Source organism: Eleutherodactylus coqui, chromosome 6, assembly GCF_035609145.1.
Source record: "Eleutherodactylus coqui strain aEleCoq1 chromosome 6, aEleCoq1.hap1, whole genome shotgun sequence".
NCBI lineage: Eukaryota > Metazoa > Chordata > Amphibia > Anura > Eleutherodactylidae > Eleutherodactylus > Eleutherodactylus coqui.
In genome coordinates, this window is record NC_089842.1 from 189837053 (window position 1) to 189864924 (window position 27872).

The 27872-nt window shown below is 44.8% G+C and overlaps 2 protein-coding genes and 1 long non-coding RNA gene across 5 annotated transcripts in view; 2 read left to right on the forward strand and 1 right to left on the reverse strand.

The window, feature by feature from the left end:
• Nucleotides 1–27872, reverse strand: part of CHRM5 (cholinergic receptor muscarinic 5) — a 247436-nt gene that overhangs the window by 65072 nt on the left and 154492 nt on the right. The window lies entirely within an intron of this gene.
• AVEN (apoptosis and caspase activation inhibitor) overlaps nt 1–27872 on the forward strand; it is a 639800-nt gene that overhangs the window by 29417 nt on the left and 582511 nt on the right. The gene's annotated exons all lie outside the window — the stretch shown is intronic.
• The window catches only part of LOC136631566 (uncharacterized), an 85691-nt gene continuing 78012 nt past the window's right edge, over nt 20194–27872 (forward strand). For both annotated transcript variants that reach the window (XR_010793059.1, XR_010793058.1), the window contains exons 1-2: nt 20194–20391; nt 20905–21062. This is a non-coding gene — a long non-coding RNA (uncharacterized lncRNA). The remainder of the gene's footprint in view (nt 20392–20904; nt 21063–27872) is intronic.

The following is a 27872-nucleotide window of genomic DNA, read 5'->3' on the forward strand; positions in this document are numbered from 1 at the left end:
TTCTTGCTTAGTTGTGCAACGCGGCCTCCCACTTCTTTTTCTACTCTGGTTAGAGCCTGTTTGTGCTGTCCTCTGAAGGGAGTAGTACACACCGTTGTAGGAAATCTTCAATTTCTTAGCAATTTCTCGCATGGAATAGCCTTCATTTCTAAGAACAAGAATAGACTGTCGAGTTTCAGATGAAAGTTCTCTTTTTCTGGCCATTTTGAGCGTTTAATTGACCCCACAAATGTGATGCTCCAGAAACTCAATCTGCTCACAGGAAGGTCAGTTTTGTAGCTTCTGTAACGAGCTAGACTGTTTTCAGATGTGTGAACATGATTGCACAAGGGTTTTCTAATCATCAATTAGCCTTCTGAGCCAATGAGCAAACACATTGTACCATTAGAACACTGGAGTGATAGTTGCTGGAAATGGGCCCCTATTCACCTTTGTAGATTTTGCACAAAAAACCAGGCATTTGCAGCTAGAATAGTCATTTACCACATTAGCAATGTATAGAGTGCATTTGTTTAAAGTTAAGACTAGTTTAAAGTTATCTTCATTGAAAAGTACAGTGCTTTTCCTTCAAAAATAAGGACATTTCAATGTGACCCCAAACTTTTGAACGGTAGTGTATATAAACTCTGCATGTTATTTTTAGGAGGCATTTTGCACCTAATTTTCTACTAGGGCCAAACTTTTAGCCACGAATATACACGTCTTTAATAGAGATGAGCGAGCACGATCGGTAAAAGCAGATACTCGAGCGAGTTTGCTCGAATGAGTATGCAGTTACTCGAGAAGAGCGATGCTTGCTCAAGTATCTGCCATTACTGAGCGTGCTCGCTCATCTCTAGCCTTTAAGCTTTTTTTTTTTTTTTTAAATGCAAAAACATGCTGTCACGCAAATGTGAGTGTCAGTTTGACAATGTGAATATGGTTGTGGGTTTCGCATGAGATGCATGCATGTTTTTTTTATTTTTTTTATTTTGTGATTTACATTTTATCTATATACATGTCAAAAGTTTAAAAGAAACAAAAAAAGAAAAAACTTGTCCTGGCTGCTGAAGGTGCAGAATGTCCAAAATCTCCTGGCAGTGAAAGGGTCAAAGGAGATGCAGCCTAGAGTCAGTTGCAAAGCTATAATGTTAGTGATCTGATAGGTGGTCAGGAATGGCACCACTTCAGTTCTCGAAGAAAGCGAGGTAGTGTTCATGTGATTCTGGCTAAAAACGTATGATTTTTAATTTTTGCTAAATAAAAGTTTGTCTCGTTCATGATCTGCACCACCTTTACACCAGCAGTTCTCCTGTATTATTGAAATTCTCAAACTGTCCGCTAGTGTCATGGTTCTGTTGACAAGGGACTGATGATCGTATCTATTAGTGCTGAGGTCTGGGGCTATTCTTTCTGCCTAAATACATTGAGTCCTGATGACCGCCGTGAATGCAGATGTGAACAGAAGGGCGATAGGACTGGTAAAGGTGTCAAGTGAGGTACACCTCTTTTCCTGCCATTATCAAAGCTAATCCCAAGACAATCCTACAGAAGGAGAAATACAAGTACATCAAACCATTTATGCACTTTTAACCTTTTGCAGAGGTAACATCCTTTTCGCAACTCGCACAGAAACCTTCTGTATCCTTGCAATATTAAGAGAACACACCAAATTCAGAAAAAACTGTATTTCGGGAAGAAAGGCATCTTTCTTTGAACTGATAAAAATAAAAGCGACTATAATAACGTAATTTTGAATCCTCATGTTTTCAATCTAGGATATTGCACAGAAGAAAATGACTAAAGTTCTACTAAAAGCCTTTTTCTGGTGGTGGTTGAGCGCTGCTACATATCCCTATTTATTGTAGAGTTGGTGAGGGGGGGAATGTTATCTCTGCACGTTTCTTAGAAGGTGCTAGTAGTAGGATTTATTGGTGCTGAAACATCACTTTCTGCAAAATTTAATGTAATACGACTTATACAAAACAGTCTAAATGTCACTTGAATAATAAAGCGGTGTTCACACTAGCCTTAAAGGCTTACTGTTGGCCTTTTCGGTACTCCTGATGGCAGGAGTAGCGCTGCCTACAGTGATATAATATTGTCATTCTAAACACAGAAACCCATTGACTTCCATGGCTGTTGTACATGGAAGACTTGACACTAGTGTGAACAGAGGCTCACTAATAACCTGAAAGAAGGGTAATAGTTGTCGCCAAACTTCCCTCAAAACAGATATGATATAACCTGTAAAAATAGGCCGACTCAAAGACGTCAGTTTTTCTAATATTTTTGGGTTAGCGCTTCTCCCGTTATTAAGCTATGGAGGAGGGATCTTATGACTTGCATGTGGTACATGCTTTTTAACGTGCCCATGATTTTTTGATCCTGCCAAAATGTAAATTTTTTTTTTTTTTTCCTTCTCCCATCTTACATACAGTTGGCACATACTGTACATGTTGGTAATAAGCTAATGATATGGTCAGAATTTTGGGGCCTGCTCTGTAATGTGACACAATGCAGTTGACTTCAAAGACCATTCATTAATTGGGAGCTTTTACTCGGTCGTGAGCTTGTTGGCAGAACCCTCTTCATTTTTATGCCGCTGAACATTTAATTTAGCATTTTAGAAACTGTATGGCTCGGAGTTAACCGGCGCCCAGCGATAATAACATTGTGTATCCGCACGGTGAACTGGAAACTCTAGTTTTAAACACTAGGTATTGGTTAACGTACTATGGAAAATTACATTCACAAGACGATGTGACTTAAAAAATCAGAGGCTAATTATGTAAAATTAAAATTCAATTTGAATTTAATTATTTGGCCCCAGGAGGCAGCACAAGCATTCCTAGTAAATCAGTCAGTTCATGGTATCATTAAGTCTGAGTGGGCATTGCTGGCAAGAAATAGCAACTGTGATTTGATCATTTTCTAAGATATTTTCCTTCTAATTCTTCACGTGTTTTTTTTTTTCCTTGAGCTTCCTAGTTATGACTGCTGGTAATGATCAATAGGGGAAGGAAGCAAATGTATTGTAGGCCAGCCATAGCAGTGTTTGTTTTAATGCTCAGAGGTTGGTTGGATTTCTTTTCCTGTAAAAATGTGCAATTCTTAACATTTTTATAAATATCTTGTATATTACAACTTTTTTTTTTACGACTTTATTGTAGCTATAGTCCAGTTCCCAAGACCATGACAAAGAAATGAGTTTGGTGAAGATTGGCTGCTGAAGGGAAAATATGCCATAGCATGGAAAACGTGCCATGATTGGCCATCTGGATGGCTTGAGTTGTCTGCCAGAGCAAGAGCTGATGCTTGCTAGTGGCTTTCTACTTTGACCCTTGAAGAGAGGTCCCAAGCCGAGGACCCTCTCTCTGTAACATCCAAATGCTAGGGTATTGCTCTTTTTAAAGGTGTTACTGTACCACAGAATTGCATACACGGCAATTTTCCCGGCGTCATCCTGACGGCAGACATGGAGGTTGCACCTTGACCTCGTAGGGACAGGAAGCAAGAGACTTCAAAAGGCTCCTCCCATCTCCCATTCACCAGTGCTTCCTGTACCTACAGGGACATGCAAGAGAAGCTCCCTCCAGGGAGCTGCAGGATGACAGCTGGGGGAACGGTCCATAGGGCTGTTTCCCCCCTCACTTTTTTCCAAAGCAGGCTGACTGTAGGGATTGACGGTCCATAGGGCTGCTTCCCTTCTCATCTCCCTTCTGGGTGTCAGCGCGGTCCGGGAGCACGGCGGGCCACAGGTCTGACCGCCCGGGGTTCACCACCACAGCAGTCGGAGCGGCGGACCAGAGGTCCTTGAGTCCCCTCCTTCCTCTTTCACAGCTCGGAGTTGTTTTTCAGCCGGGGAGAGCGGCAGGCCATAGGCTCAGATGCCTCTCTCCTCCAGGCATGCCGGCGTCGGGGGACGGAGCCAATGACGCGGCGTGACGTGGTGACGTCAGACGCCGTCGGCTGACCCGGAACAGCGGGAGATTTGAAAATGGAGACCCCCCCCCCCCCCCCCCCCCCGGCAAGCTTCCACTGACAGCACACCTTCAGAGAAGGATTTATCTGTCTAATCTGGTTCTGTCTGCGTTTCTGCATCATGACTACAAAGGAACCAGAGATGGAAGCCCTGCAAACTGTAAGTGTTACTTGTTGCAGGGATGTTATGCTCAGGGATTTAGCATTGTGTGGGGGGGTTTTCCCTTATGTGCATGCATGTATATTCTGCAGGACAGGGAATCCACCCGGTCTAAACAGGACCTAAAGAAAAAACACAGGAAAGGCGCCCTGTGTCTTTAAAAAAAAAAAACCAAAAACTGGACGCGGCGTATAAAAAGCCGCTATGCCCCGATTGTACCTCCAAGATCCTTACGGATGAACAGGCCGCATTCAGGGAAGATATTAGATCCCTGGTTAGAGAGGAGGTCCGGGCATCGATTTCCAGTCTCCCCCCCAGCTCAGCGAGAAGGAAGGGCCGCTAAAAGGGCGAGCCACATACCGCTAACGAGCTCAGAGTTTGAGCAATCCCTGGGCGACTTGCTGTACAGGACGACATGTTCGGCGGGCTCAGACCAAGGAACCGCACAGTGTTTCTGGTTAATGATACCCTGAAAAAAGTAATCACGGATGAGTGGGCTGCGCGGACAAACACCTTTATTTGTCCCACGAATATAAAGAGAGACTCCGCTTTGCGGAGAAAGACGTGAGCATCTACGCGCGGTCCGGGAGCACGACGAGCCACAGGTCTGACCGGCCGGGCTTCACCACCGCAGCGGTTGGAGCGGCGGACCAGAGGTCCTTGAGTCCCCTCCTTCCTCTGCCACAGCTCGGCGCAGTTGTTTTTAGCCGGGGAGAGCGGCAGACCATAGGCTCAGATGCCTCTCTCCTCCAGGCATGCCAGCGCGGCCGCGCGTGGCGTCGGGCACAGGTGGCCATAATGGCCAAAAAGACAGCCCTGCCATTCGAGGACTCCTCTCATCTTAAAGACCCGATGGACAGGCTTGACGCCTTGATGAAACGGGCCTGGCAAACAACGGCCTGTACGCTGAAGTCCAATATCGCGGCGACTTCTGTGGCGAGGTCGATGTTCCTCTGGTTGGGGGCAGGCGGTCTGGCTTAAAACATGGAAAGCAGATACGGCTTCCAAAGGAAGGCCGTGTAACATTCCGTTTTCATGGCCAGCACATCTTTGGTGCGGACTTGGAGGAGATCCTAAAAAGAGCTACCGACAGGACCCACAGTTTCCCGGACCAAGCAAGAACGGGATTTCCCCACAAACCTCAGCCATCCTTCAAGCCATACCGAGGCAAAGGAAAGACGGGGCGCTGGTCCTACCCCAAAGGAGGCAGGGGTAAGACAAAAACAACCCCTTCCCCTGTAGGCGAGTACCAGGTGGGGGACAGACTATTGAGCTTTTCCCGGGAATGGCAGGGGGTTACAGACAACCCGTGGGTCCTGCAGCTCATAGCCCAAGGGTACAGAATAGAACTCTTCACCCGGCCCCCAGTAATTTCAGAGTCACCCCCACGCAATCCCCCGTCCTGCAGGATATCTTTAAAAATTAAATTTCTAAGCTGCTACAGATGGGGGCGGTAGTCCGGGTCCCCGCAGTAGAACAGGGCTTGGGGTTCTACTCACCCATATTTCTGATCATGTGATAGACATGATGATTATTTATAAAATGTCTATCGATTAATATAACCCAAATGTATTTTGTTGTTGTAATGACTTTTAGCTCAAGAGTTTAAAGGACACACACACAATCTAATCATGGTATTTGCTAGCCAATGGATGGGTGATGTATTTGCTCTAAGTACATAGAAGTTGCTCAACCAGTTTCTAAGAGTTAAAAGGCCATAGTGTCGTGTATATCCTGTGTTCAATACTGAGTGTTTACCTAGGCCGCCTTCCACTCTCATCCTGAAGCTAGGTAAACAATGATTCATCACTACACGGAGATGACTTCAGCTAGGACAAAAGTCCACATTATACTGGACTTGAGAGGGGGTGGGCAGAGAGGTGGGGGATTCTATATGATCCAACAAATGAGAATCTTATATGTTACTGATGTAATCTGTTGCACGCCCATTGAAGGGCGGTTGTCATGTGTTATAATAAAAAGCCTGAGCCTCTACACAGTGTAGAGACTCTCCCGGTTTTAGACAAGCATTTGTGTCTGATTCTGGTCGACGATGTGTGCACACGACACTCAATTCGGAAAGCGACAAAATACCCCAAAGCCTGCTGGAGAAATCATAATCCAGATCAGTGGCGTCCCTGGGTGGGCGAGTGGATCTGTGAGGTCACAGCCTGGAACGTACAGAGATCGGCAGATGGCACGCAGAACTCAGGGGCCCGAAAATCTACAGAACACGGTAAGATTGCTTTATGTAAATCTACCGATGTGAGCTGGGTTCTGACTGCTTTTCTGCCTGTTCCTGATCCAGACTGGACCTTCACTGAAAGACAGGTCTGTCCACTCAGAAAAAACACCGTTTTTACCTGTCTAGGGGTATTTTGTACGCTGTGTATGCTGTTGTGTCTGAGACGGTTAAAAATTGTTTATGCAAGACCAAGAGATAAATTCTGTGAGGGTTAATGTGTCAGGAGGGCGGACTCGGCTGTTTAAGTCTGAGGGAACACGCCAGTGACACGTGCTCCTAGGTAAAACTAGTGTGAGGTTAGGAAGATTTATGATACGTATACTTAACTTTATGATTGAGCGTGTTATGTTCTCATATGTGGAAAGGTATATACGTATGAAGTATAGTCGTGCTTTGTGACGGCTGATTTCTCCAGAATATTATTGAGGTTTTGGTCATTGAAAATAATCGTCAGTCTCTGTGTATAGCTAAATGTCCTGTCTAGATCGTGTACAAGGAGTGCTCTTGGGGATTACTAGTAGAGGTTGGTTGATATATATAGTGCAGATATATATATACCCTGAGCCGTTGTGGGTATTCTCCAGTAATCCCGTCTGTCTGGTATTATAGAAAGAATGTGCAGTGTTGATTATTGGGGGAGGGGTGCTGGTAAGAGAGTGAACTGAAAGCTTTTTCAATTAACCCTTTCTGTTTCCTTTTGTCTTTTCTGAGTGGGAAAGAGAGGTTATATGGGAAGGATTTGAAGAAAGCAGATTTTAGAAGAGGAACACTATTGTGTCCAGAAACTTCGAATAGGCTAGAATAAGCAGGTAGCATAGAGTTGAGCAAAGTGAGCAAGGACAAAGGTCATAGAGCTTGTGATCTGGTTGCTGAAGGGAGCAGAGTTTACTGAACAATGGGAAAGGACCAGGAAAAGTTGCAGAAAGAAATGTTAGGTCATGGACAGATAAGCAGAAATGAGTATGGACAGGTAAGATAGACTGTAGAAAGTTTTCAGAAGATGAGCAGGAAGCCTAGCAGAAAGAAAGGTGTTTTTAGATTGCTAGGAGGAGGTATAACATAGTTGAGAGATTGAAGAGGGGAAAGCATGTAGGGGGGTATGTGTATTGCTAATGAACAATGTAATGTCTTTGTGTTGACTACAGCCCCTCCCTGTAATGGCGGCCGTGCTTGCAATGTTTACAATCCAACATAGTGTGACTCTGCAGTAAATGTAGTGAGGCCTGCCCCCACCCTGAAGTTACTTCCCCCCCATGTGCTCACTTTCAGGGTGTGTGATGTTACTTCCGGTCCCTCCCCATCCGGGACAGGATCTGGCCCCGCCCCTTCCTCCTCCAGCGGTCATCTTGCCTCACCTGGAAGTGCTGCTGCCCCTGGCCCCGCCCGGTCCTCCGGCAGCCATTTTGCCTCACCTGGGAGATTTGTAGCCCCGCCCCTTTCTGCCTCTGGCGGCCATTTTGCTGCACTTGGGAGGCCTATATTTCCCAATGCCACTGTATCCAGTGCTAACATCATGATTGTCTGAAGTAAGGTTTTGTTTGACCAGACTTTGTTACGCTCCAAGATGTGGCCACTTTGGATGTGTGATAAGTTCAGGGAAACAAACCTTTGTGGAGATGCAGCTTGGGACATAGTAGATGACTAAGCTGGTTTATAGTGCATGGAAGAATGGAGTTGATGCATGGGGGGCAGAGACCAGGAATACATGACAGGGGACGCTCTCATGTTTCCAGGGGCTCTGTTTTCCACTGCCCGCTTCTCCAATGGATACTCAGACAGATGATGTTATGGAAGGCTCCTACAGATTAAATAATTTCCCTATAGTCACCCAGCAAACTTTTTCATGCAATTTGGTGAAGTAATTTTACTTTTTATGTGAAGAAAGAGGGACTAAATTGCCCAGAGTAGGATGTTAATTCATCCGTATTCTTTAGTTTTTCTTTAAGTCTTTTGTATATTCTAGTGTCAGTCTACACTGAAGCTATAATTATATTCCGACAGGAGAGTAAAAGCTAAACGCTGGCCATACCCTGAAATACTATTACACTGGGTGACGTAAAATTTGAATCGTGTGGTGCCCCCTTGTGTTAAAAAATACTAACTGCGACCTGAAAGGAAAAAAAACAAAAAAAAACATTTTAGTTTTTTTTTTTTTTTGTAAGGAGATTTTCGCTCAGACTTCGCTGCATACAATGTCACCTTGACCTACAAAGTGCTTGTTTTTGTGCCTCTTGGTTTACTAGTTTGAACGCAATTACTCTTTTTTCCATTGAGTATTCCGGTTCAAAAGGGGGGAGGCATAGGTGATCTGGGTCATAGATGATCTAGGTGTTGTAGATCAGCGATTGGGTTTGAAAAAAAATAAATAAATGATTTTGTGCTACAAGATTCTGAGCCATGTGAAATAGAACATCAGCACGATTATTTAGTACTAATACAGTAAGAAACTGCAGGTATGCAAACAGTTATCAGAACCTCTGTTGATAATGCATATGTTGAGCTTTTTGCAGATGGTACCAGGGTGAGGATTGATGACTCCACATCGGATATGCAGTGGTCACACAACAAGATGTCCTAGAAGCAGAAGCTCTGCCTCCGCATGTCACAGTACAATAAGCGGAATTGAAGGCCCTCACTGAGGCGAGTAGAGTGGCGAGAGGTAAGACCGGCAACCCTTTACACTGACTCCTGGTATGCATTTGGCACAGCTCATGATTACGGCCCAATATGGAAGGCCAGACAGTTTTTTTACCTTAGCAGGACAACCAATTGAGAATGGTGCAGCGGTACAGAGTCGCATGGAGGCCCTACTTCTACCTGACAAAGTTGAGAGTTCGCACCGAGTCCTACACTGGAGAGGCGAGAGACGACACCCTCGCTGACAGCGCAGCAAAGGCAGCGGCCCTCAAGCCGTGGAAGAAAGAAGTAAGATACTGACAGCATGAGTCAGTGGTAAAAAACTTTGGACATTGACAAAAATTTGGACTTTGATATGCTAAAAGACTTTTACAGTTACAAGCCAGCAAGGAAGAAAAGAATAAATGGACTAATATGGGAGCAGCAGAAACAGGACAGCGTGTGGTGAACGGTCAACAGCACTTGCCCACCACAGTTCCTGTATCCCATGATGGCCCAGCTGATGGACGCAAAGACCCACCTAGTAAAGCAGCACTGACGACGACGCTTGAAAGAGGTTGGGCGACTTCTGGGTTCTCTGTAGCTGCTGCATCATTTGTCCGGTTTAGCATGATCTATGCCATAGGTGAGTCAGGGCAGAAGTAAATTTGCCACATCACACTTGCCGGGACCACTCTACCCATTTCAAGGATTGCAAATTGACTACGTTCAGCTCCCACTTGTTGGGAAGTATGAATACGTGCTTGTTGTTGATGTCTTTGCAGGTTGGAGGCCGACCCTGTTACCAAGGCAAACAAGTAGGTAACCGCAAAGAAGCTCATGAACGAGGTAAACTGTGAATATGGGGTACCAGAAGTGATTCAGAGTCAGACAGAGGTATAAACTTCACAGGTGAATGTAACATGTCATGTCTGCTCTGGGTGTATCCCAGGCCTTTTACATACTGTACCACCTTTAGTGTAGTGGAAAGGTGGAGAGACGTAGTGGCACGCTAAAAAGTAAGATACTTAAAAATGACGCCACTTTGGAAAGACTGTCATCCAATAGCCTTATACAGTGTTAGATATGAACCTAGGGGGGATTATACATTATCTCCCTACGAGATTGTTTGGGCTAGCCCCAAGGCTAGGTCTTTACTATCCTCAGTAGTTACAATTACAATCTGATGTGTTGACTAAGTATGTGATTTCCGTTGTTAAAGAACTAACCAAAGCCTATGCACAGGTGTTCTCTTCCAGACTCAGAGGCAGACACTGGGACACATATCTTGCAGCCTGGGGATTGGGTGTGCGTCAAGAAGTTCCTCAGGAAGCACCCTCTTGAGCCCCGATTTGATGGCCCCTACCAGGTGCTTCTGACTACTGCCACAGCTGTGAAACTAGCCGAAAGACTTACATGGATCCATGCTTCATACTGTAAGAAAGCTTCAGATCCGGGAGACCAATCTTAGTTGTGCCAAAGACTTACTCTGGTTAGGGCTAGTGAGAGAGGAGGGTGGCAACTGGAATCCTTAGTCGGAAGAATATGAGGGTATGGTTACCTTCTAGTATAACTCGTCCAATGCTCAAGTAGCCGCATATTCCTTCGACTATTGTACTGTGGTCCCGTGTCTAGGCGCAAGATCCCACCGCAGGCCAGATTTAGCCCAGTCCGGCTGGTTATATGACTTATATACCCGGGGAATACAATATGTTTGCGCCACTGATAACGTCTAGGGAGAAGACTGCCGTTATTGGGGATTAGTGGGATGTAACGCAGGAACAGACTAGTCCTATAAACCGCGAAGTGCCTTAAATAAGAAAGATAAGAGCGGGAAATCCCTAATTAGTCGTATAACCCTCCTTGAGAATAATAAGGACAGCAGGTATTGGAAGGCTGAACTTAGTATGTTGCTTGGTTTTAATGCGGTTTTTACATTAACCATGGGAGATCCAAGCCCGGGGGACGGGGAGACTTATAGTCTGGGGACATACCGGTACGGGAGGACAGATCCCTTAGGGAAGTTTAAAATAAGGGATATGGTAGATGCAGCCGAATGGAAGCCTTCACTTAGTCCCGTGCCCATAATTAACCCCCTCCGCCGTAAGATAAAGACCTTGACGAACATGATGATCATAGCCGACCCTACCTTTGAGGACACCTTGACAGTAGCGACTGGCTACTCTGACCAGAATCTCTGGTTGGAGTTGATGAGGTACAATGCTAACAGGAGCAACAAGTCTAACTGTTGCGTGTGCGGTAGTGCCCGACTACACTCGGGGATGGTCCCCCTAAATCTCCCTGTAGATGCTGAAGAGTGGTTTATTAGTCTCTTCACGAACATTTCCGCTAATTACACTGTCCGTGAGAAATGGAAGAAGGAATACTCTATAACTACTTAAGTGTTTTGCACCGGAGAGAGTATTACTGACTACCCTGGAAACTACACCTGCCAGGCAAATAGGCAGGGTGGAGGGAGATTTTTGGGGAACTCGCCAACGGGTATTGCTCCTCCTACAGTATGATAGGAGGGGAATAGATGCAGAATCAGGTCCAGTCCTTAGGAGACGTTTACTGGCTTTGTGGAGACATGAGGTAGAGGACCCGCCTGGAGGGTAATTGGACAGGGGAGTGTGCCTTAGTAAAGCCCTTATGCTCCTCCACATCCTGTCAGACACTAACGTTTCCCTTGTTTGAAAAAGATGAAGAGCCAGTTCTGATAATGCCAACCACGTACGCTACCAAAGAAAAGGAGAAATGTACTAGTACTGCGCCTGCCCCGATCTCCTAAGATGGATTGTCAGTGGAATTCCCATTTGCCAAGGGATAGTGCAGAAGACCTTAGGTTCCGGCGAGGGCACACCCTGTGGGGTGTTAACTTGTACAGATAGAGGGTATGGATGCCCGGAAATGAGCCCAGGGAATCCATGGCCTCCCTTTGAGGTAAGGTAGGGATCCCCCCCCCCTCCTAGGAGTAGGGACTTACGGGCAGTGGGAAAACCCTGACGCAAGGCTGAGGCGACTTGGACGTGTTCACCATTAGGACTATCTCCAGGAGGGACTTTGGTGTGGGTGAAGATTAGGGAGTCCCACGCCGTGCGTACCTGTTGACGCTACTAGTATTGTAACATTATGCTAGAACGAGAAGAGAGACCCCTGGTGGTAGTTTTGATCTACACGTATAAATTGACGTCATAGGATAGCCAAGGGGGGTACCTGACAAGTTTTAAAAATTAGAGATCAAGTTAAAACTAGATTCGAGTCCATTTTCCTGATCATTAGGGTAAATAAATGTTGACTGGATTAATTATGTTTATTATAATTAGCAGCGGTTTATAAATTATACTAGAGACGCCTTATAGGGACTAGTCGACCAATAGGACCTACCTCGACTATGACTTTTTAAAAAAATAGAATGGCCTTAGAGACGACTTTAGCTGAAAAGGGGAGTGTCTGAAAGATGATAGGGAAGACTTGTCATACCTACATCCTAGACGACACGTGACCCGCGGGTAAAGACGCAGTTGTCATTAAGAAGCTGACCGCACTAACTAAAAAGAGCTAACTTTTGGGACCAGCACTCGCCATGGATGAGCGGGTGGTAAAGGATCCTGGCACAGACGGGCGTCGCTGTTGTATGTGAACTGATGGTTACCTTTTCTGTTCTAGTCTGCTGTGTTATCCCCTGTGTCAGAGAGACCTGTAAAACTGATGCTGGAAAAGCCGCCCCCACCATGAGTTTGCTGGATGCATCCCCAGAAGGAGTGGACAAGTCCTACACCCCCTTGAAGACCCTAAAACGAACCTTCAACGTGCTCCAGTTATAGGCTCATGCGCAGAAAACTGTGAAAATTAGATAGAGAATTAGAGGATAGACATTTTAAGGGGGGATTGTGATAGACATGATGATTATTTATAAAATGTCTATCGATTAATATAACCCAAATGTATTTTGTTGTTGTAATGACTTTTAGCTCAAGAGTTTAAAGGACACACACACAATCTAATCATGGTATTTGCTAGCCAATGGATGGGTGATGTATTTGCTCTAAGTACATAGAAGTTGCTCAACCAGTTTCTAAGAGTTAAAAGGCCATAGTGTCGTGTATATCCTGTGTTCAATACTGAGTGTTTACCTAGGCCGCCTTCCACTCTCATCCTGAAGCTAGGTAAACAATGATTCATCACTACACGGAGATGACTTCAGCTAGGACAAAAGTCCACATTATACTGGACTTGAGAGGGGGTGGGCAGAGAGGTGGGGGATTCTATATGATCCAACAAATGAGAATCTTATATGTTACTGATGTAATCTGTTGCACGCCCATTGAAGGGCGGTTGTCATGTGTTATAATAAAAAGCCTGAGCCTCTACACAGTGTAGAGACTCTCCCGGTTTTAGACAAGCATTTGTGTCTGATTCTGGTCGACGATGTGTGCACACGACACTCAATTCGGAAAGCGACAAAATACCCCAAAGCCTGCTGGAGAAATCATAATCCAGATCAATCAAAAAAACCGAACGACAGTTTCGGATGATCCTTAATCTGAAGGGCCTGAAAAGGTTTATTACCTACAAAAGGTTTAAGATGGAAACCGTCAGGTCTGCAGTAACTCTGATCAAAAGAGGGGACTTTATGAGTACCGTCGATCTAAAGGACGCGTACTACCACGTCCCAGTCCTGCCGGAACATCACAAGTACCTGCGGTTTGCCATCAGGATGGGCAGCCGTGTACACCATTTTCAATTCCAGGGCCTACCCTCCGGAATTTCAACGGCACCCGGGATATTCTCTAAAATAGTGGCAGAGATGGTGGCGCATCTCCATGTGGCAGGCATAAACATTGTCCCATACCTGGACGATTTCCTGGTAATTCCATCCTCGCCGAAGATCCTCAAAGAGCATACCAGCCGAATCATCTCCCTATTTCAGAGACTGGGGTGGATAGTTAACTTCCCTAAATCTAGTCTTCTCCCCGAGATGCGAAAGACCTTCCTGGGGGTACAGATAGACTCAGTGTCTCAGATCTTGTCTTTGCCTCCACCCAGGCAGGAAAACCTTAGGCTGGCAGCACAGAAATGCGGCCAGAAGAAACAAATAACGATTAGGGACGCAATGAGGCTCCTGGGCCTCATGACCTCCTGTATCGGCATTATTCCTTGGGCCCAGGCGCACTCAAGGACGCTACAGAGAGCCACCCTGGGCAACTGGGACGGGGCAACAACCTCTCTGGACAGCAGAATGTCCGTGTCCTCATCGGTCACAAGGTCCCTCCGCTGGTGGCGGTCAACTGGCAACCTAGAGGCGGAGTCCCCATGGGTGACAGAGCCCTTCATCTCCGTAGTCACCAACGCAAGCCAGTCTGGCTGGGGAGCGCAAGTGGAGCATCGTTTGCTCCAGGGCAAATGGGGTCCGACATTGCGTGCCCAAACCTCAAATTTCAGAGAGCTTAGGGCCATCGGGGAGGCGCTTCACAGACCTCAGGATATCCTAAAGAAGAGACATGTTAAGATCTTCTCTGATAACGTGACCGCCGTTTCACTTATTCGCCACCAGGGAGGCACCAGAAACTTTCAACTGCTGAAATTAACAGCCCGGATCTTCCGATGGGCCGAGTCCACGGTACAGTCCCTGACAGCGGTCCATCTCAAAGGATCCCAGAACCTGACAGCCGACTTTCTAAGTCGAAGAGGCCTAGACCCCGGGGAATGGTCTCTGAATCAAGAGGAATTTCGTCTCATTACAGAAACCTGGGGCAGTCCACAGGTGGACCTGTTTGCGAGCAGCAAAAATTCAGAATGTCCCGCCTATTTTTCCCTAGATCCGAGGGACAAGGCCGAGGGGTTAGACGCTTTTTCCCAGAGTTGGGATTTCAGAGTTGGCGTACGCCTCCCCCCCCCCCCCCCCCCCCATACCCCCTGATCCCGAGAATTCTTCAGAAGGTCCAGCAGAGCAACATCACACTGATCCTGATCGCCCCACACTGGGGGGGAAAAAAAAATAAAATAAAGGGCATGGTTTCCGGGGCTCCTAAAGCTCGCCATCTCGGAGCCAATCCGCCCAGGAAGGACCTTCTAGCGCAGGGCCCAGTTCTTTGCTCCAACCTAGAGAGCCTGAACCTCGCGGTGTGGATATTGAGGAACAGACGCTACTAAGACAAGGTCTGTCCTCCAGAGTTATCGCGACTCTACGCCAGTCCCGAAAACCTGTAACCTCAGCTATTTATAATAAGATCAGGGGAAAAAATTCTCCTCCTGGAAGGGGCTGGAAGTCTCCAATCTTGACACTTTGGCGGAGATTTTGGACTTCCTCCAGATAAAAACCTGAGACCAGGAACCCTGGAAGTACAGGTATCAGCGCTCTCGGCCATTCTAGACCAACCTTCGGCGGATCATAGACTGATCCACAGGTTCATGAAAGCGGCAGAAAGAATGAGGCCAGTTAGCCATAGTACAGTCCCCCCATGGGACCTGAACCTAGTTCTCCAAAGCCTCTGCAAAGACCCCTTCAACCTATCGATCAGATTCCAATTAGGTTACTCACGTTTAAAACTGTGTTCCTGGTAGCCATCACAACAGCAAGGCGCGTAAGCGAGCTCCAGGCCCTATCTTGTAAGACATCTTACCTATTAGGCCAGGACGATAGGGTCATACTAAAAACAGACCCCTCTTTTTCTTCCAAAGGTAGACTCAAAATTCCACAGACAGCAAGAAATTATTCTCCCATCCTTCTGTCAAAATCCCCAAAACGATAGGGAAAGAGACTACCATAGCCTGGATGCAAGGAAGGCCATTCTATGCTACCTAGAGCAGACCTCATCCTTTAGGAAGGCTGACTGTCTATTGTTCAATTTCAGGGGCCAGGCAGAGGAAGAGCGGCTTCTAGGAGATCCATTAGCCACTGGATAAAATCCACCATCCAGCAGGCCTACTCGTCCTGCAACAGCACTATCCCGGAAGGACTCAAGGCCCATTCTACCAGGGCAGTTTCCTGCTCCTGGGCAGAGAGGGCTATGGCGACGCCGGACCAAATTTGTAAGGCAGCCACATCGTCCAACCTGCACACCTTCGCAAAACATTACAGGCTGAATGCGGACCTCTCCTCCGATCTCTCTCTTTCGGGAGAAAGGTCCTGCAAGCAGTGGTCCCTCCCTAAAGAGTTAATCTGGTATACTCCATGTCTGCCGTCAGGATGACGCCGGGAAAAGGGAGTGAATTTCTTACTGAAAATTCCTTTTTTCCGAGTCATCCTGACGGCACGTATTTCCCTCCCAAAAATTCACACGTTTATATTAACGTTTATGCTGGCACGAATCTGTAGCCCAGAGGCTCCTATGTTGGACATTTCCTTTTATGCGGTAAATTTGTGCATATTATCTTGTGTTTAAGTCCGGGTAAGCTACCCTCTTCTTGTTTATGTTCAAATGGAACTAACCATGTTGTTTTTTTTCGGAGCAAATAAATATCTTCCTTGGTTAACCACGACATGTCCATGTAAGTAAGTTAGAAGACACTGGTGAATGGGAGACGGGAGGAGCCTTTTGAAGTCTCTTGCTTCCTGTCCCTACGAGGTTAAGGTGCAACCTCCATGTCTGCCGTCAGGATGACTCGGAAAAAAGGAATTTTCGGTAAGAAATTCACTCCCTTTTTTAACATTAGTATATATTAAAACAAGATGAAATCCATGTTTTTGGGAAGTTTGCCATGATTTTGATCTACGCACTATAGAAAATAATGAGACTCTTGAAAACAGTCTGCAGGTTTCCCTTGGAAGAAGTTCTAAGAGCATTTCTTAGGTTTTTTTTTCTTCTTCTTTTAACCCTTTCCAATCCACTGTCTGACCTGAAGACATTATGATTTAAGGCTGTTTAGCTCCGATGTTGGAAGACATCCGTCGGGGTTCTCTTAGGCCTCCTTCCCACGAACGGATTTCCGCCGCGTAATTCGCAGCGAAAATCCGCTGCGTTGCCCGCAGTTATTAGGTTCTATTGAACCTAATAGCTCAGGGCACATGGTGCGGAATTCCACCGCGGAATTCCGCACCGTGAAATCTCCCGTCCTCCCCTGCGGCATGCTCTATTTGCCGCGGGTGTACGCGCTGACGGCTTCCATTGCAGTCAATGGAAGCCGTCCGTTCACGCTATCTCCCGCTGTAACACAGCGGAAGATAGCGTTAAAACGCTTTCCCGCCTACCGCCGCCGCGTCTTATGACGCGACCGGCGCGTCACATGACACGGCCGGCCGCGTCATGTGACGCAGTGGGTGTGTCATGTGACGCGGCGGCGGTGGGTGGGGAAGCGTCATGCGGGAGCGAAGACACCGGATACGCTGGTAAGTATGGGGTCTCTGGGAGGCGCCGTGACGGGCTTCGCCGCGGAATATTCCGCGGCGGAGCCCGTCGCGCTCGTGTGCAGCCGGCCTTACTGTATATTGCCAGCCTCTCTGGTGTTGGAGCCTAACCGTGTCACCTCATGCAGTACTGGCTTTAGCCAGCATATAGAGCTGTTGTATAACGGCAGAAAAAGAGTACGCACCCTAGGAAAACCAGGATACAAATTGGATTGGAAAGGGTTAATTGTTCTTGACCTTTACAAATACCTGGGTGGGAACCGTTACTTTGTATTAAGGCACTTCAGATAACTGTAACATAGACCTAAAGTACTACAAAAGGAAATAAAATGCTATTATAAAGGTAAGTATAAGATAAAGTATGCTGTATTATAGTATATGAACAACTTAGAGAGGTCGTGTTTGCTTAAACTGGTTATCTCAAAGTGAGGCAAATGTTTTAAGCAGATATGGTACCCTCAAGACTGCCCAAAATGTACCGCTCCACATCCCCAACATGCCAGCGATGTGGTACAGAGACGGGCGCTCATGCATGTTTTTTCTGGGATTGCCCTCTGATACATGATTTCTGGGGGGCTGTCCACTCTGTAGTGTGTAAGATCTGAAACTCACCGATCCCTGTGTCTCTGGCCCTATTTCTACTACATTACTCGGCCCTCCCTGTGTGCTTTTTTTTTTTTTTTTTTTTTCCCCCCCCCCCCCCCTTCCTAATTTTTCTCTTCAACCCCCTCCCCCCTTTTATCTTCTCTATACCTAGCCCTGTTCTATGAATACCGTCCCCCACTGCGACTGTTTTTTATTTCCATTGTTTAAATGTTATCTGGTTTTATGCCGACTAGTGGTTTCTTGAATAACCGTAATTACTGTGTGCGAGCCCCCTGATTTCTACAGGAAGCTAACAACTCTGTTCCCACTACAGTGGCTTGGCTTGGTTTTGTAGGCAGAGTTCCCGTTCACTTCAATGGGAACTTTGTGTGTGATACCAAGCCTGACCACTGTGGTGGGAACAGAGTGATTTTGTTTCCTTTAGAAATCCTTCAGTGCATGAGCACAAAAGCCCAGAGAACAGCTGATTAGCAGGGGTCCCTTGTGGCAGACCTTTCCCCCACTCCGCTGTGATCTTCTATTTATAGGCCATCAGTAGTTTGCAGCTGGACAACTCCTTTAATTATTATGTTTCCTCTCTAACGAGATTACTGTAAAAACTAAGAACCTCATCATGATTTCTTTTTGACCTGTACAGGAAAACTTGACAATCTCTTTATATGCCCGTAGTAGAGCTTTCATTAAACCTAAGAATAATAATCTTTATTTATATAGTGCCAACATATTCCGCAGTGCTTACAAGACAGGGGGAATAAAAACAAAACCACAGTTACATGAAGTAATCAATTAATGGAAACAGTAGGGATGAGGGTCCTACAAATAATACAGGCAGGTAGGAACTGTTAGAGGTTGATCCAGGGATTAGTCTGATTGCAATTAGGGAGTCGGGAAGGCTAATTGGCTCTTGCCTCTTGGGGTTTTTTGCATTCCTCTGGATCAACAACATAAGAGGATAAACAGGCTGAACTAGATGGACATTGTCTTCATTTGGCCTTACATACTATGTTACTATGTTAATGGGGTGATAGAGAAGGTAAAGGGGCTGGAGATGTGCATGGTATGATGATGTGGAGAGTGAGGGGTGCTATACACATAGACAATAGTATTAGGGTTTGGTTTAGGGGATATGATATGCCTCCCTGAAGAGGTGTGTTTTTAGAGCACACAAGTTGCGTGCGTTAGGGATTGCCCGGATAGTAATACCTAATCCAAAAGAAGATGTTTACTATAGAATGTAGGAGTGCAGTATACAGAATGGCCTGCAGAGGATGATAAGACATGCATTCTGATACCTACAGAGAGAGAGACCACCTGTGGGTGTGGCAGGAAGTGAGATAAAGGATCAGTTCCTGACCCACTTAGGGGGAGCATATATCTATATTACTCCCCAAATCTGGACCATTCAAAACTTGATTGGTTGTTTGGATTTACTCATTGCCGGTTATTGGTTAGTTGGGTTGCTTGATTCACGGGGATTGGTTAGTTGGGTTGCTTGATTCACGGGGATTGGTTAGTTGGGTTGGCTGATTCACGGGGATTGGTTGTTTAGTTTGGCTCGTGTAGAAGTGGGGAGTAAAAGGCTAATATGCTCAGGGGGAAGTGACAGCGCAGCAGCGCTGAAAGTGCTGCAAGCTGGAGGTCCAGTATGGACCAGTTGAGGCCTTGAGTTTGACAGGGAGGACTACCCTAAACTCATTCCCCATATTGTAAGGCCTCAGGCTTGACAGGGAGGATGACCCTAAACTCATACCCTGGTGGGGGTTTCAGATAATGGACTGTGATATGCTGTACATGTTTTCTGTGATGTGGAATAAAACTGGCAGGCACCAGATTTAAAAGAAAACAATGTTTCTGGAGTGTTTCTACATGCGCGGTGCCCATTCCAGACAGAGAGGTCAGCGATCCTGCAGAGGCGAGTGATCCCAACATGCAACAAGAATTACCAGAGAATGGATCAGTTTCAAGGTATTTTGTTCTCTCCGCCAACTGTGAAAAATGTATTAGCTTTTTTTTTTTTGTTCAATGTTAAAAGCCGGTAATTTGTATCAAGTACACAACAATCTTTTGTTTTATATAATAGGCTTATAAAACTGTGATTGCAAGAATAAGTCCCTTTATTTATTGGAATATGTCCCTGAGGTCTTTTGCAGTAAAAGTAAACTTCTGCTAAACAGATTTCTCATTTCAATCAGCAATCATCCTAAATATGTTTTTTGGCTCTCTTGTAGTAACGGGGAGCGCTGCCAGCGTGTGACATCTGACTTCGTCTGGCTTTTGTGGTGCTTCAGTGTTGTCAATCACATTCCGTTAATGTTCCCATACCTAATCACAATGTCTGGTCACTATATTAGAGAAGGACGGTTGCAGTAGGATTGTGAATTCTCTCTATTCTCCCGCCATTTCCCATAGACTGTGAAATGTGCAGATGTGACTGACCCTCCAGGGCGAAAGGTGATCTTTATATCTGCAATCTATGCTGGCTATGGTAATAGGAGAGGGTCCTGAACAAACAACCCTGCTTCTGTTAAAGGGTTTGCTAGCTTTAAATTGTTGATGGCCTATTCTCTGGATAGGCAATCAATTGTAGATCAGCAGTGGTTTCCCCCCCCCCCCCCTCCCCATCTGGAATCCCTGGTGATCAACTGTTCAATGGGCCGCTGCACTGCTGCATAGAAATTTTGAGTAATACCAAGCTGAGCCACTGGGGTGAGAGCAGAGCTGTTTCTGGCAGAAATTAACTCCAGTAGCCAAACGATCAGCTGATCACCAGGGGGTCTAGTTGGCATACCTGTTGATCTACTATTGATGGTGTAATCTCAGGATAGGCCAGCAATAGTTTAAAGCTGGACAACCCCTTTCAATGCATAATTCTTTAATACAGCATTTGAAATTTGTTTTTCTAAACCAGACAATCCTAGATGCTTATAATACAAAGAGTGAGTCTTATTCCTTTTTTCCCCCAAGATCTGCCCTCTGTGCCACCAAGATGGGTCACTGAGTCAGGCCATGTTGAGAAAACTCTAATGGTGGTACGGGGATGATGATGATGATGTGTAGAATTTCATACAAAAATCAACTTCTGAGTCTTGCCGGGATATTCCAGATGTACAGAGAATACGCAGGTAAAATACTATCGGGGATGCCGAGCTTTACTATTCATAGCTACATCTTCAGGCTGAATTTCATGACTTAGTCTATATTTACGTTAGTTGCTTTCCCTGTCAGGTTCTTAATCTTATTTTAATGTTTGTTAGACGCTGCTAGTTACGTCACTGTAGCTAGAAGACTATTCCCTTGTCGCTAGTGAACATAGGTACTGCATTTAACAAATCCCCGTCTGAATAGTAATTAGACAGACAACAGACGTGAGGTAGAGTGCAGTCCAACTACGGGGAATTGTGTTGAATAATGCAGTCCTCACGACTCCCTGCCATTGTTTATCGGTGACATAGTGCAGGAAGTATTGTTTTGATTTCTTGTCATTAATCAGAACTTGATCTTCAAATGTGACCTTTAAAATGACTATATCCTTCTGCCATTTACAGCAAATGCTTATTGCAGTGCATATAAGTTAAGCATACTGTATACCTAGGGGAGGCTGATGTTCTCCTATAGTGAGTGCCAGGGCAAGGGTCTGAATCGTACTCTGCCATGGCTAACTAAATCTTTGCCCCCTGTAAAGAAAAGCTTGGGTGCAACATTCCCTGTAGATAGAAATCTATCAAACTCCTCATAACGCCCCATTTTTAGATTAAAGGCCAACCAGGGATCAGCTGATCACTACAAGTTAGACTTCAGAAAAGCCATTCTGTTGGCCATTGCAGGGGAAATGTGGTATTGTAAGCAGGCTAACCATATGAACAGCCAACTGCCTTAGACCCCCTTCTTGCATGTTTTTTGCACGCATGAAAAATGCATTAAATATGTATGCAGGACAGACTTAAAAATATGTATATGCGCGCGCGCACACACACCTCATATGCATGTGTGACTGGATACATGGACAGGCCACGTCAGCCAGAGTAGTCGCCACTTCTATTACAGAAACTTTAAACTTAGGAATTTATGTTAAAGATAAATTTATATTAAATGCTCATTAGTTTCTTGTTCCTGAGACTAACTGCACGTGGGTAAGTGTGATATCGGGCTGAGAAACTGGGCTCAATATCGCACCCGGCAAAATGCACTTGACCCACGGATGCGAGGCGATTTGTTTTCAGGCAAAAATGCTTTGCTTCTGTGAAACTCTGATCTTCTTGCGTGCGTTTCACGCACATTTGAGGATCAGAAGTGCTTTCCATTGGTTTGAGTGGTAAATGTGCCATATGCATGCTACTGCGATGCAACGATGGCATGTTTTTAAGGCCCCAATAAAATCAATGAGCGATGCATTCTGAACGTGAAAAGATAGGAAATGCCTCGATTGATTGATTTATTTATTTTCTCTTGCAGCATTGCTGTGAATGGAGTTCATATTCGCGGGAGTTTTATATGTCTCGCAACGCACAATTCACGCAAGATTCTCGCCTCTGAAACTAACTAGTTGTGTATTAACAGGGAACACTGGTCAATTTCTTGCTGATCTGTTCCATTCTTGGCTAGAGAATTGCTATGGGGTGGTCCTTAACAATCTTTTGGGTTTTCAGCAGAGGGGGGAAGCTCCTGCTGCAGCCAATTGTCTTACAGTCAGATGGTGAGGGACATAGCTGAGCTCCTGGGACATAGAGAGATGATCAAAATAGAGGATGACAAGGGAAGAATTGCTGGGACTTCTCGGATTTGTTTTGTTTTTTGTGTCCTAGGTAGTGGATTATGCCTGTGTCTATGGTAAAACATAGTCTATAGAAACTGAATTAAGTCATGTGTTGGTATTAGTTGTAGTTCCTATTGGCTTTTTTGCTCTGGTGCTGAATTTTGTCTCTGAGTGAAGTGCTTTAAACTTTTTGTTTTTTTGGCAGCTTTTCGTTCAACATACATTTTTAAAATTCTTTATTTCACACCATTTGCACACTGGACAATCTCTTTGGGCGTCCCACCCACTTCATTTGAAAAAATGTTTTATTATGTATACTTGCGTAGTCTCCGTTCCCTCATGGCTTCTCTTCTCCCCACCTGAATGGAGTGGGCAGATGGTGGTGTGACATGAGCAGATGCGTCTGCTGGCTTCATTTATTTCAACTATGTCTAAGTCGAATTACAGTAGTAAGCAGGGTCTCTGGCTACCACTTCCTCCATAGTGCCATTGGATGGAAGCTGTAGTATGAACGTCACAGCAACATATTTAATGCAGTACTACGGGAGAAAGGATGTCACAACCGACTATAGTTATTTAGCTCTACTGTCATATCTAAGAAATGGTTGTCTGGCACTTGAGGTCAGTTTATACGCAGTAAGACATCTGACTTTTTTTTTCTTCTAAGGACTGTAGTGTTGTAAGTAAAGTGAACAACTATTTGAAGAGGTGTCTTTGGGATTTTACAAATATTGACCTTAGGATAAGTCATAGAAGGGGGTTCTTCACTGTAAGAGCAGTGAGACTATTGAACTCTCTGCCTGAGGACATGGTGATGGCAAATTCGATAAGAGTACAAGAGGGGCTTGGATGCCTTTCTTGAGCGTTACAATATTATAGGTTATAATCATTAATAACTTCAGAAAGGTTGGTGATCCAGGGTTTATTCTGATTGCCAGATTGGAGTTGGGAAGGAATTTATTTCCCCTAAATGAAAAAAAAATGGCTTCTACCTTCATTTGTTGTATTTTTTTTCCCCTTCCTCTGGATCAACATGGGGAGAGGGGTGTAATGGGCTGAACTGGATGGACATGTCTTTTTTTTTTTTTTTTTCAGCCTTACATACTGTGTTAGTTGATCGACACAGGTCCACCGCCTTGAATTCCCAATGATTATCTGGTCATCTTGCCTGATGCCAGTGGAGCGGTGTCGGACGACGTCATTGATGCTGAGGGCTGGAGGAGCCATAGCGGCTTCACTCCCGTTGAAATCAATGGGAATGCTGTGGTTCTATTACACTTCCTGTTCCTCATTATGGTCGGGAACAGATGCCTGATCCTGTCTGTAATGAAAAGCAGAAAGTGTAATGGAAGGAGCACTCCCATTGATTTCAGTGGGAGTGAAGGCTTCTAGTACACTTCCATCCCTGACCACTGATGACCACATCCAGCCCCGCTGCACTTGAGGATAGCTCATGAGTTATAAAAAAGCCTGGAAGACCCCTTTTAATGCCGACACTAAAGATCCATTCAAATGCACCCCAAAATCCATGTCAAGATCCTAACTATTACTACAGATGGATCCACATCAGATTCCACCCTTTCAGTTGAAGGGGGTGAAATCTGCTTGGAATCCGCAGCAATGGGGAGGATTGTGATGCGGAGTTCAACCTGGATTTTGTTTGTGTTTTTTTCCGCTCTTGAAAACCTGCACCAAATCCACTACATGTGAAGTTATATTTATATATTGGAGAATTGCAAAGTTGAAGCTACATTTCATCGTGCCTTTAGCTCCTGTCACAAAAGCGACTCAAGTCTGCAGCTGTTAACCATGTGCAGTTCCCATTTGTAGGTGACCTTTTTAGATGGTCTTCATTGTGACAATGTCACTTTATTCATGTGCACTGGGTGGTCTAAACAAATAACCTTGGGGAAGGAGACCGGAGCAAGCTGCAATAAGATGATCTAGAATTGCTTAAACTCAGGTGGGAGGGAATGTTAATAATTTAGGAAGTGTTGTTCCTTGAGTTGTAAATAATCCAGCTATATGAAGGGTCTCCTGACTGGCTGAGCAGCGGCAGCAGAATATTGACCTTGCAATTGGAAACTTGTTTCATTATTGTACAGCACTTTCCACTGACTATTTTATGAGGAGCAGCAGACAAAGTAACAATGGAACTTAACAAACTCTCTAGTTGTTCTATGCAACAGTATTCTTCTCCATATCGCACTATAGTACAACCCTATAGTACAATGGCATCTGGAAATTATAGTTTTTAGCACTGTATAGAGTAACTTTCCCTGAAAATCATAGATTTACACCAACTGACATTCATTGTGTATACACTCGCCCTACGCTGAAAGTCTGTTTGGCTCAAGGGCCGTCTTGAATACTTTAGGAGGAGACCAATATTTAGGCATATAGTGGAATATGTTACTAATGGGCTCCTATCGTAAAAAGAAAAATGTAGTGCTTGGTAGAAGGTTTTTTTTTTTCTTTTTTTACTTTACACCTTCTGTATGGAATAGCACAGTCTACTACCGTATATATTCTTTCCAATCCCAAATAAAGTGTGTGTGTGTGTGTGTGTGTGTGTGTGTGTGTGTGTGTGTGTGTGTGTTGATTTTGATTTTGATTTTTCGTTTGGGCTGCATTTTTTTTTTTTTTTTGGCATATGCCTGTGGAGATGTTCAGAATATACCTTCGATACCTTGCAGGAGCATTTTCAAAGTGGGGCAATAACAAGATGGGATATAGTATCTGTTGTCTCAATTCTGATATGGAAAATATATTATGGCAGGGCAATACAATTCGTAAAGGGGCTATCCAACCTAACCTATTTACCACATATCTGTATGATCACTGGTGGTGCAGTTGCTTGGACCTTGTGTATGTGTGACCACCGCTCCATGCACCTCTATGGGAGGTAGATGAACGCATCACTTGTTTGCCTCCATAGATGGCTAATGGAGAAGTGTTCACATATGTGCGCTTACCTCTCTATTCACTAAGGGGCTCTAGGTGCACCGCTCTCATATTTCCTGGGGGTCCCAGCAGCCAGACCACCAGCAATCATATATAAGTGATACATATTTTATGGTGGTTTTTTTTTTCCCCTTTTGCATAGTATTACTGAAAAGTGTAGTAAACTACGCTTTTTAATACCGACTAGAGATGAGCGAACGTACTCGGTAAGGGCGATTTCGCAATCGAGCACCGCGATTTTTGAGTACTTCACTACTCGGGTGAAAAGTACTCGGGTGCGCTGTGGGGCGGGGGGTTGCAGAGGGGAGTGGGGGGTAGCAGTGGGGAACAGGGGGGAGCCCTCTCTCCCTCTCCCCCCCCCCCCCCCCCCCACTCCCCGCTGCAACCCCCCGCTCACCCACAGCGCACCCGAGTACTTTTCACCCGAGTAGTGAAGTACTCGAAAATCGCGGTGCTCGATTGCGAAATCGCCCTTAACGAGTACGTTCGCTCATCTCTAATACCGACATTTCCTAGCCAAATACATTGCACTGTGACCCTGTTTTGGCTAACCTCTGACTAATGGGCATGTTAGACTTATACGTGCTGAACTTACTGATGGTGACCACAGTGTGAACCAAACCTACTGTAAGGTGCTGGGCAGATTTACTATTGCAAATTCAACGATTTGCTGGCAACTCTCAAACGTCTTTTGGGCCACATTTACTATGTATTTTAGACCCTTTCACACACTTTTTACGACTTTTCTAACTAAGGAGTGTTCCTTTGTGGAAAAGGGGCCTGAGCTAAATGTGACATTGTGTGCTAGATTTTGGTGTAAACTAAGCCAACTAGTAAATCGTATAAAGTTAACCTAGACTGTGTAAAAATTCGACAGCTATATCATTCACTGCAATAATTCTGGATCGTTTTAAGGGGGAGCTATCACATCCTATAAGCACCATGGTCTAAATTATGGTGCTTGTAGGACAGGGGAGTCCGAGGTTGTACGCATTTTAAGACTGCTCCTATACGGAGTGCAACTTCCGGGGGTGACAGCAAGGAACCGGGAAGCCTAGTCAATATAAAAACCTATGCCCCTGGTCTCCGTCACCTGTGCTAGAAGCACCACACAGGTTCTCTTTTAAGACTGTCTAGTTTAAGTTTTCACTGTCTATCTATTAGACAATATAGGTAAATCTGCCCTATTATGTACAAACATACCAGCTATGAAGAACAGCTCAGCAAGATTGTGTGTGTGTGTGTGTGTGTGTGTGTGTGTGTGTGTGTGTGTGTGTGTCATTTACATGCTATGCTTTCTATTTGCATTCCCTATCCTTGGTGTATTGTGGTGGCCTATTTCTCTTCCCCCCCCCCCCCCCCCTTCAACTGCAAGTACGGATGCTGTACAGGGTAGCATGTATTCTTCTTCTCATGCCCAAATTCTTCTCAGTTCTCCTATTTTTACACAATTATTCTAATTAAGTGGAACATTTAGTTTAGTTTTTTGTTTTTATAGTTTCATTGATAAATCTTTCGTGATCATCAACCTAATATTATCATAGTGTTAGAAGCCCAGAATCCCCATTAATCATTTACTCTTCTGTTGTAACAAGCACATCTACTAATCTACAGTAAACCTTCTTGGAAATTATATAGTGAATGATTCATTAAACAGCTAAGTGCCAGTGATGGAGAGTTATTTGCAATAGAAGCATTAGAGGGAATACAGTGCTAAAGTAAATAATGTATACCCAGCACAACAAACCTCAGACTACACTTTTTACATAATTTATTCTGACTTTTCTTGTCCTGAACAAGTAGCATAGAAAATTTCAAATAGTCTTATCGGAAATCTTCCAGTTTTATTCTCCTCTTAATTAATTTCACTAGCGGTCTGTGTGAAGGAGACTGAAGAACCGTTCTGTTTTCTCCGAAAGATTTTGTTTCTTCTAAAAGTGAACCTTTTGTGAAAACTAATTAGAATTGTATTATAACAAAAAATCTTTTCTGAGCTGCATTTGTCCAAGAGTGTCTGGTGGTTGGGATATGGAGGTCACCTGGACAGAAAAATATCAGTCCAACATGTTGACCTACGCAAAAAGCCGGATTCTTCTTATTTTTTTTGTGTTGCATTACAAATGTATATCAACTTTTCTAAAACAATGCAGATTATATGAGCTAAAACTGGAATATATACAATAACCTATCGTAGAGGAAAGTATGCTAAAAAGGC